At 35.2% G+C, this 11,430-nt stretch overlaps 1 protein-coding gene across 2 annotated transcripts in view; it reads left to right on the plus strand.

Annotated features, from left to right (window-relative positions):
• The window catches only part of IMMP2L (inner mitochondrial membrane peptidase subunit 2), a 405,860-nt gene that overhangs the window by 154,789 nt on the left and 239,641 nt on the right, over positions 1-11,430 (plus strand). The gene's annotated exons all lie outside the window — the stretch shown is intronic.

Genomic DNA, 11,430 nt, shown 5'->3' on the forward strand with positions numbered 1-11,430 from the left:
AGAGGCAAATCAGTTTCTGTATCAGCACCAACATAAGCACATGAACATGAGCAGCATGGATAGCCTGATCTTTTTCCCCCCTATCCAACTGATGTGGGCTACAGTTTGTTATTGCTCACATTCAGACTCATCCACAACATGTGAATTTTCGACAATCAATCATTTCACCCAGAATTGTGTCTCAGTGTCTTACACTCCCTGGCAACGAGAGCTATGGGTTCTGTGTACCTGCAGTCCTTCTTGAATGTCTGAACCAACAGAGGCTTCAGCTCAGCTTCAGGTTCTGCAGTAGATTATGCACATATACACACAGACTAGACATCATACTTACACAGAAACTAGTTAGGACTAGAATTTATTTAGACAGATTGTGGTGATCAGGTACAGCATTCTTCCAGGCAAATGTACTGACCAGCCACTGGCTTGCATGTGAGTGGCCCCTTTTTTCCTTATGTTTTCCTTATTTAGAATCGTAAATCAGTCAAAATCTGACTTCTGGTTCAAGTCAGAACAGATATTTAAAGGTCACCTAGTTCAATCCCTGTGGGCAGGGTTATTTTTCACTAGATTAGGTTGACCAAGGCCCCATCCAACTTGACCTTAAATGCTTCCAAAGATGGAGAATACAGAACTTGTCTGGGCAACATGTACCAGGTAAGAGACAGCCCTAGCAGAAGGAATGTGTTCCTGGATCTTATGGTCACCAACACAGGTGAGCTAATTGGGGACATGAAGACTGGAGGCAGCCTGGGTGGCAGTGATCATGCATTGGTGGAATTTGCAGTCCTAAGGGATATGGTTTAGGTAGAGAGTACAGTCAGGCCCCTGAACTTTAGGAAAGCAAACTTCCAGATCTTCAAGAAGATAGTCAGTAGGATCCCCTGGGAGACTTACCTCTGGGACAAGGGAGCAGATCAGAGCTGGCAGATCTTTAGCGAAGTCTTCCATAGAGCACAAGAGCTAGAAATCACCTGAAGCAAGAAATTGGGTAAGGAAGGCAAAAGACTGGCATGGCTGAACAGGGACCTGCTGGTCAAACTAAAGGCAAAGAAGCAAATCCACAGGCGGTGGAAATAAGGACAGGTAACCTGGGAAGAGCACGGAGGTGAAGGTTGCTTGTGTAAGGGTGGGGTAAGGAAGGCCAAGAAGCTGGAACTGAACCTAGCAAGGTATACAAAGAACAGAAGGGGTTTTTACAGATATGTTAACCAGAAGAGGAAGGTCAAAGAAGGTGTATACCCCCTGAAAAACAACACTGATAAACTGGTAACAATGGATGAGGAGAAGGCTGAGGTGCTCAACAACTTTTTTGTGTCAGTCTTCAGTGGCAACCTCTCTTCTCATACTTCTGGAGTGGATGAACAGCAGGATGGGAGGTGGGGAAGCAAAGTTGCTCCACTGTAAGTAAAGATCAGGTCCATGACCACCTGAAGAATTTGAATGTACGTAAGTCTATGGGACCTCACGAGATGTATCCCAGAGTCCTGGGGGAATTGGCTGATGCAGTTGCAAAGCCACAAAGGTTTCTATGACGGTATAGAACACAGCCATACCCCAAAGAAATGAAATTTCATAATAATTGACAGTACAAGAGAAAAGATTTTCTGGTTCATCAGTTTTATGCTTTTTTGGGAAGAGATATTAGGTCAGTTGGTTAGAGCATGGTACTAGGAATGGTAAGGGCATGGGTTCAATTCCTGCATGCACCATTTACTTAAATTGGACTTGGTGATGCTTGTGGGTCCCTTCCAACTCCGAATATTTTGTGATTCTGTGAATTTGAATATTTTGCTCATGTTCATGTATTTATTCAAAAATCTTTTTACATTCCAGAAAAATATATGCTAGCTATAGCTAGTTACTCATGTCTGTGTTGGTAAAAAAAGAAGGAAACACTCATATATTCATTTTCACCGTCTGCTGCTCTCCATTTATGCAAAATTGTGCCTTTTAGATATGTAGAAGAGCATCATAATGAAAATGGTCGAGCATGAGGAAAAGCATGTAAGAAATTTTGTTCAAAATAGCAGCGTAAATATATTTGAATTAAAGTATGGCTACATGTAGATAAAGTATGGAAATAGCTGTCTGCATTATGAATATATTTTTAAAATTTAGACACTTAAGAGCCCTAAAAATCTACTGAAATTGTAGCATCTCTTCAAGAAGAACTCTTGGAATCATTTGAAAGGAAGTAAGAGGATATTCCTGTGCAAAACTTCGGAGTAATTTCAGCTAAAAATTTTTCTGCTTCTCTGAGCAGATTACATTGCATTGTATAGTGTCTGGGGATAAAGTTCCTCTGCAGAATTATTCAGGTTGGAAGATAAATCATCTATTCAACCTCATGCTCAAAACAGGGTCAATTATAAGCAGATCATACTGCTTATAATTTTGTTCCATATATCTGCAAATTATTCCCAAGATTTTTTTTCCTCATTAATTAATTATTTTTCCTATATCTAGTTAAATATATAAATATATATATAAATATATAAATATATAAATATATAAATATATAAATATATCCCCTTCCCCCTAACTTCTGTTTATGGTTGTTGTCATTTATTTTCCTGCTGTGCACCTCAGTAATGAGCCTGACTCTGTCTTCTCAGTATCCAACTCTTAGCTACAGGAAGGCTGCTACTTACTCTTCTCAATCCTTCTTTTTTCCCAGGCTGAGCAAGCCCAGCTGCCTCAGAATTTCTTCCTAGGAGAAGAGCTTTAGCCCTTGAAATCTTGGGAACCTCCTGCTAAGCTCACTCCAGTTGATCAGTATCTCATAGGGGGGCAGGCAAGGGTGCATTCAAAATTAGGCACAATATTACAGAGGTGGTCTAACAATTGCTGAATGAAGGGGAATTCTTTTCCTCAGTCTTTTAGTAGTTTCATGTTAATACAGCCCAGTATCCTATTAGCAAACTGTGCTTAGGAGCCACAGGTCATTTTCAGCGGAGCAGCTCTCCAGTGAGGCAGTCAGGTTTGTACTCATTCAGGAGTTAGTCCACCCTAGGTGCAGGATTTTACACATGTCCTTGCTGAATTCCATGACAGCCTGTGGACCTAATTCTCCAACATTTTTAGATGCTTCTAAATGGCAGCCCTGTGGTTTAATGTATTGACTTCATTCTCCAAATTAGTATTGTCAGATTGATAAGGATTTTGTCTCCTCCCTGAGGTCATTAATAAAGATGTTAAGCAGGTTAAATCCCAGGGTAGAACCCTGAGGAACACCATTTGCAGCTGGTCTCAGAACAGTACAAATCATTGCCCACTGCCCCTGAGTGTGGAGTGATGTTGTCCAGACTACCATGGCTAGTACTCTGCATTTTAGGGCCTTTGTGTATACAGTCTGGGTGGGAGTGATATTAGTGTGCCTTTCTGTAAAACTAATAATGTTCAAATATACTTAGACCTGAGCTAGAAAACCCTTGAAGGGCTTCACAGCACTGTATGGACTTCTTAATTGAGATGTCTCCAAATTGCATCTGAGAGGCAGCTTAATGCGTAAATATATCAGCAAAGACTGAGCAGATCAGCTCTGTTTTAGATACAGACACCTAGCTGGCTTATTCAGTCTCTCTTACTTCCATCTTTTCACTGATTTTTCAGTTAGTTTGCTAAGAGTTTTAAAAAGTGTTTTTAAAAAACAGTTTTCAGTTACTGTATTCTGACTGACTCTTTTGAATTGGTCAGTATTTTAGTATATAACTTCAATATATTTACTTGACTTTTATAGCTTAATATTTAACAGGATCATTCTTGTCTTCCCTCTTTTCTCCTCTTAATTTAATTGATTTGGTTTTCTTTGTTTTCCCCTCTACTCTTGCTCTTCCCTTTTCTTTTTCTTCAAGCTTTTATTCTATGTAACGATTGGCTTCTTTTTGGTGGAATACACTTGCTTTCAACATCATTTAAAACAAACTCAAATACCTTCCAGTGTCTTTCATTGTTGCCTTTAAATGGATTTTGTAGTTAATCCTTCAGAATTAATTATTTTTAAAGAACTTTGAGACTTCTTAAAAACCATAATTGACATTGCTGTGGCTCTGGTAATATTTAGAAAAATCACAAACCTTAATTGGTTATTAGTGGCATTATAATTGATACTATTAAGCAGCTCCTGGACTTTGAGCTCTCTCTTTAATTAGAGGCAGTAATGTCTCCTTCCCTCTGAGATTTCGTTATGAAAGTATTTTGTTTAATAACACAGGGTTATCAGCTTTCAATTGTCTTCTGAATGAAACCTCCCAAATGACACTACCTATCACTACCTTCTTCATATTAGCTAGAATTTCCCAACATGCTCTTTGTCATTGCTTAAACACTTTTTTTTCACTTTCTAATAAATATTTTTGTTATTGTTTTAAATTAGTATTGTACCTTTTTCCTTGACCCTTGATCATAAAGTGTGGAAATTGTAGTTTGTCTCCCTAGCATTATTTCAGAATAATCTGAAATATTTTTGAAGATGAAACAACAGCAACAAAAACGACAGAAAAAAGGCCAAAGCTTCTTTGCAATGTTTTTCTGTATTGAATATTTTGTTAAGTCTTGTCTTAATTTGAAATATATATATGTATATAATGTCTTTGAGCTTGCTTGTTTTTGTTGAGTCTTTCTTCATGTCTTTTTCATTAATTTGTCTTGATTTCTGATAATACTGTCACTTCTTGTTTAAATCTTGCTTGACTTGACTACTGACTAGTCTATTGCTACCTTTAATTATTGTGTTTCCACGATGGGCTGTTAGGCACAGTGCCTTCCCTTGTTCCTATCTCTTTCTGTCTTTCTTACACCTTTCATCTATCCTATTTTTCTCCTTCACTGTCTTTAAACCTACTTGTAGCACCTCTTTGTTCATTCAACTTATTTTTTTCTCATATTTATTGATTTGATCATGTTGCAGACTTGTTCTTTTAGCAGTTTTGGCCGCTTTGGCATTATTTTTACAGCTCTCTTCTGGTTTGTTCTAAAATGTTTGTTCTATCCTATGTTATAATTGGTTTTTACCATTAACTTATCTCCCTTTGAGTATATAAAGTTTCTCATTTTTCCTCATTTTCACCTGTAATGCTTATATGGTCTGCACTTTATTTGTTAGCAACATATGAAGATTTGTAATTTACCATTTTTTGTTTTATTTTTTTTTCTTTCTTATACGTTATCAATTGTCTGAATATTTATGAGAAAGTTTTCATGCTCTTGTTGAAGGCAAACCCCCTACTCACTGTTAAGTCATCATATTATACATAAAGTTTGGCATTTTAATGTAAGTGTTCTAGCAAGAAGCACTTAGATTATTTTATACACATCCAGAATGGTGGAATATAAATTTTATCAAGAGAAAAGTAGAGTTCTTTGCTAGAATCATAAAAAAGAAATGTTGATAGTGGGAGAACAATGTTACATGACATACAAGAAGAGAGAATTTTCACATGTAAGATAATTGAAGCAAAAAGAAATTTTCAAATGAAAGAGACAAAAGGAGGAAGAAGACAAGTTGGAGCCTAAGAAATTCTGTAGGATGATGATTTATAGTTAGAGATGAATAGCAGGAGCAGACTATTGAAAACCTTTTTAGATCAGGAGGAGTAAAGAATCCGAGGGAAACCTATATTGTTTGTGGTATCTTAAAGTCATTTAGAATATATTGTATGGCATATAATTTTGTTTGTAGTTAGATAATATCTAAACATACAGAGAAGTTCTTTGCTGGTGCTTAATTTTCTACCCTGTCCAGAATTTCTTTGATGGATATTGAATTACTTAATCCTGAAACAGATGCTCTTTGCAAAATATTCTTTTCCAAGCATTTTAAATAAAAAATGTTGTTCTTTTAATATTTTGTCTTAATTAAAAATGTATGTAATGTTTTCAATTAAATGAATGATGTATCTTGCATTTATACTGTCATTAGTAGAGCTGTGCAGATGAAAAATTTTGAAGGCTCTCAGTCAGGTATATAGGTTCATATGGCCAAGCTTTTGGTCATCCAGGGGCATGCTTTGTAATGTCCAAACCATCTTAGCAGGTTGGAGACTAGTATCTGTTAAATTCAGTGGAAATTACACACCTAAATGCTTTCACTATATGAGGAGGTACTGATGGGTAATTGTCCACCTCTCAGTGTGGCAGAGAAAAAACTCACAACCCTTTGAAAATATATTTCTGTTTCTTTTGTTCTAAACCTTTAGTTAATTGCAGGGGTGTTTAATCTTTGTTGTTTGTGCCTTGGTGTGATGTGTTTATTGGTATATGCTTATAAATTGTTATATGCTTTTGAAAGGATGGATAGATAATACAATTATTCTCTTTCTGTTTTCTCTTTCTAATAATCCAGATATGACAAAAGCTACAAATAACTTCAAATTCCTCTACCTGTAGTGGACATCCTCCATTTTAGTCAGCTTTCCTAAGACCAAGGGGGAGAAAGGGAGCTTTAGTTAACATAATACCATTAAAGCAGTGCTGACTGCTGAAGTAGGTTGGGGAATAGACTGTGGAGTTTTCAGGATTGTGATTTTCCTTTGGCTACGCTTGAAATTTGCCTTCAAATCCACACAGCAATTCAGCTTTTTAATGTTTTTTGTTGTTCGTTTTTTTGTTTGCTTTTTTCCCCCATGTCATTGATAATTACAAAATGATAACAAATATCATAGGGAAGGATATTCTGGAAGGAGTCTAGGAAGTAGGATACTCTGGAAGTAGTCTAGTTCATAGGAGTCTGGGGCAAAAATGAAGTATTAATGAAGTATGAAACAGTTAAAAAGGAGGCCTGCTGCTGATGTAATTTTGTGTAAGAGCAAACAGTTGAATAATGCTAAATGAAGGGATGAAATGTGAAGGTGCAAGAGAGGCTGAATTTCTTGGAAGGTAGAAAAGGAAGTACCTTTAACAGCCTGAAAGGCAACAAGGTGAATTGGACATGATACATTTATAAGTGTTGTGACAGTGGATTGTACTATTCTGGACTTGTCAAACAAAAAGTCTGGAAGTCTGGAAATAACTGGGGATGCAGTTCATCCTAGCTTGAATGATGAAATCCTCTTACATTGCTGTAGAATAAATGGAATTGTGATAGTGGTGTGCATGTGCTATATATTTTAGGTATTGATAGTTTAATTTGTGCAAGAAGGTATTTTAGGAGAAAGCATTATTTCATATTTTGGAAGAGATTGTGTGACACATGAATTCAGTATAGCACTTAGTTTGCTAAAAGTGGGTGTGCACTTATCATGAATACTTTCAGAGAATTTATGAAATAAATTATGTAAGATTTTAACATCCCATTTTATATTAATTGTTAAGGTAACATTAAATTAATACAAGAGATTATAACTGATGGTAACAGTTTGATGTAACTTAATCCTTTTATTACCTGGTACATAAGGAAAAACATTGCTTATTACTTTTAATTTAATGATGGTTGTTGCTTTGCTATAGTGAGACTAACTCTAAATGGTTTGGGGTTTTTATTTGGCATAGTTATTGGGCACTTTGCATTTTATTAAAGTAATAATTCTGACTCTATTTGTAGCCCCTTTATATTCCATTAAAATATTGGAATAGTTAGGAATAGGTGATTTTCATCATCTGGTTCTGTGTCCTACAAAATCATTCTACCATTATGTCAGAAGTGTCTTTTAACTGTCTTTAGCAGACTTCAGAAAGTAACCCACTTTTTCTGGTGTTATAAAGTATGCAGCTGTATGTTTTTAAGTTTAGCTGATGTTCATGCTAGAGACAGAAACAAAAAGAAGTTATAAAACTTAACAGCACAGAGTAAAATCTCATACCAAAAAAAAAATCTATGACAAGATTCTGACCTTAAAAATTATTCCCAACAGCCAGCTCAAGGTATCTGACTTGTGCTCACATGCTAAATGACAAAACTGTAAACCCTTTGACCTGTAAAGTAGTATATGAATGTCAAAAGGTTTTCTTTATAGAATCTAGGTCTGGACTGGAGAAATGTGTATAGATGAAGACACCAGCACTGAATTTGATGAACTTTTGTGATTCACAAAAGTATTATGGCTATTTGGAGCATAGTGTGAAATTGTCATCAACATGGATAATGAACAATAGCTACGTAAGGGTGAGGCAGATGGAGTTGTTTTCACTCATCTAAGCTGTAATGTTAAAAAGAACATCAGCTATTTTAAGATCAGGAGTAGGCCATCTGCCCAAATTGCCTGCCCTTTCAGCTTTATCTAACTCCCATATTTTTATTTTCTTCTGAATGTTGTTATATTTTTTCTGCTTTGTTTCCTTGAGAGAGGCTTCATCTCATTACCTGATTGGCATTACAACTAGATTTCTCTCTAAGAATGCCAGGTCTTTCTTTAATATTTGTATTTCTCTATTCAAATATTTTGACTCCAAATATGTTTCATTGATATTTTTTTTTATTAAGTCAGACAACATCTGTCCTTACTGGCAGTGTTGGAAATGATGTGACACTGGCAACAATAGTAGTAGGAAATAAGCAAAGAACTCACAGGGAGTATGGAAGGGAACAAAGCATTTGCATCACGGCAAAGAAAAGGGCTTTGGGAAAGAGGGTCTAAAAATAATTGAAGTTGAAAGATAGAGAGATAAGCAAGTGAGAGAGATTTGTAAAAAGCATTTTTTTAGCTGACAGAATTTTATTTGTAGTTTTCAGCTTTGTCTGAAGGAAGGAACGAATGACTTAATAAAAGATTCAGTTGCTTTGAAGGTACTTCAATGTATCTGCAGCTTTATATCTCTCTGAGAATATTGTAGTTGAGTAGGTAGATGTACAATACATTTATTTAAAGTTTTTCTTCAGTGTTCAAAAGCACACATCTTTTAAACGTGATGTCCAACTGACTTAACCTTCTATCTCTTTTTGATCACCCCAGCTATAGAAGTGAAACGCTACCTAATCTAACCAGAAAAATAGCCATAGTCAGTCCTTAGGGTGCATTTTCATTATGCATTACTAGTTTTACTTTATGCTTATCCTATTTACAAAGGATGCACGTGCATTTTGTCTCAGAATACTGAAGTGCGACTAATCATGGACAGAATGTAGTCTGATACTTTATTTTCACATTGCCCTATAATGGAAACATTGAAGAGGACTCAACTCCTTTAGAATTTTTATTGAAGATGAAATGAATAGCTCAAGTCTCAGTTTCAAAGAACAGTTGTCACTAGACAGGTTATGATTGTGTATTTTAACATTCCAATCATGCAAATCTTGCCAAGTTTCAGTAATAAATTGAATTTATCCATATGAATGAGTAATTGGAATTCTCTTGTTTAATATCTAACTTATATAGTTGTCATATGTGGAAATGAAGTTTGGTGGTTTTATTTCTTTTATTTTCACAAACTTTGTCATCTAGCTTAATTTTTGTTCTCTGTCTTGATTTCATGTTTACTGAATGTTTAGATTATCTTTCTCTTGATAATCTTTCTCTTTTTATGTTGTAGTTTTCCCTGAGTATCTATGTATTCTTTTCCTGAGAAAATTGGTTCAAATTATTTCCAGTGGTATTAAACAGAAAGGTATTCAAATTACATATTTGGTACATCAATCAACTGACCTACCAAAACACTAGGTTTGGAAGGTCAACCTGTATTCCAGGAAGATGTTGTTTTTTTTTCCCCACCTGGCATTTCATTCCAACACTTTTCTACTGCTGCTCATGAAAGCCAAAGATGCACTAAAATGATCACATGTATCTATTGTTTCCCCAACAATTTGATTCAAAATATCTTTCTGTAAGCCATTTTGTGCTCAAGTATTATGATCTTCAGCAGGCAATGCCAGCAATTTTTTAACTCTGGATATATTTCTAGTCATCTTGTTTCTTACCTCTACAAAAGCTGCATGCAAGTGTTAATATTTTTCCAAGCATATTTTCTAATCTGTAGCATGAGGTGAATTTTCAGTCTCTTTTTGGCTCTTTTGGGTTGTGTTCAATGGCTATCTCCTCTATTCCATTTAGCTATATCCTTCGAATTATCATCTGAAGTTTTAATAATGAACTTTTCGTACTTACTGTACACTTTCTTCCATGTAAAATTTCTTGTCTTGTCAGTGCCACACATCCCCTCCATTCAGTTCAAAAAGAACTATTTTCTTCCTTATGTCTGACAGAGTGATGCTTTTCAATTTTTTTCTTACAGCTCTTCTAGGATTGTCTAGTATGTGAACTTATTTTCTACACTGTATAGCAACCCTTTTCAGAAATGTCTCTTCTGGCTTCAGATAAAAAAGAATATCATATAAGATTATTGTTGATCATTGTGTCTTTTTTATTACTGGCCAGCACAAGATTGTGGGAAGAATCTCAATTTCTATTTTAAGTTATCTTGAGGTCAGTACTTCAGGCTACACAAGCAGAATGAGTTTTATTAGAGAATTTTGGAAATGGAAATTTCCTTTTAAGATATAAATAAACCTTTCTTCTATGATCTCTTATCTAAGTATTATGGGTACTTTTTGGAGGTATTATTTCACAGCATTTTAGCTAAACTAAAAATTGAAATGATCATATGTGAGTTAGCACTTGACTGTGTTAGCTGATTAAATACTGGAGTTTATTTTCTTAAATTGCAGTAAATGTTTTACCAAAAAGTAAATGCCTAATCTTTTTATGAATAGAACACTATCTTTCAGTCTAGCAGTTGATAGAAAAAAAGTAATAAAACTTAATTAATAAATTCGTTCAGTACTGTATTTTGGGTATTTCCGAGCCAGCTATTTCAAATGCTTATGTTTGCTTTCTCCCTTTCATTTGTGGTTCATTTCAGAATGAAGTTGGTGTTCAAATGCCAAGGAAAAGTTAATTTATTTCTGAGCTACTCTTTTCTAGTTTGAATAACCAGTAAGTACTGCTTTTAATGCACTGCGTTCCTGAGGGAAAACTATGAAACAGATGGAAACACAGGTGTGTAAGAAAACTTTTCTGTTTCTGAGGAAATTAAATATATGTCCTTGTCAGTTTCCAGCTCCATTAAAGAGAGTAAACATCCCAATTAATGGAAAACATTAAAATTTTCACCCTATGCCTTGTGTAGAAAACCCCCAACCTTTGTGTAAATGAAGATTATGAAAAAGCATACTTTAGCACTACTAAGAATTTATTTCTATGAATTTTAAGAGATTTTACTTTGCTGGAAAAACTGCTGTTACATTTTTTGGCATGCTTGTGTAAAAATGCAAGTTAAATGTGCACTAAGCTATTAAAGCTACACAGTGGATTTATAACTTCCTAAGGACTTCAGGTTTATGTAGGATATCTGTAGAAGGAAGAGTTGTCCATTTTTGTACATAGCTACACAGGAATTCTACTGCTCACTTGTAGCTTCTGTGGGGATTTTGACATGAGAAATGTCTTTGGTCATGGAAAATGGCTAATATCATGGAGATGTTTTTGTGTAGATATTAAA

The sequence above is a fragment of the Lichenostomus cassidix genome, chromosome 1Aa, assembly GCF_008360975.1.
Source record: "Lichenostomus cassidix isolate B80296 chromosome 1Aa, HeHo_3.0, whole genome shotgun sequence".
NCBI lineage: Eukaryota > Metazoa > Chordata > Aves > Passeriformes > Meliphagidae > Lichenostomus > Lichenostomus cassidix.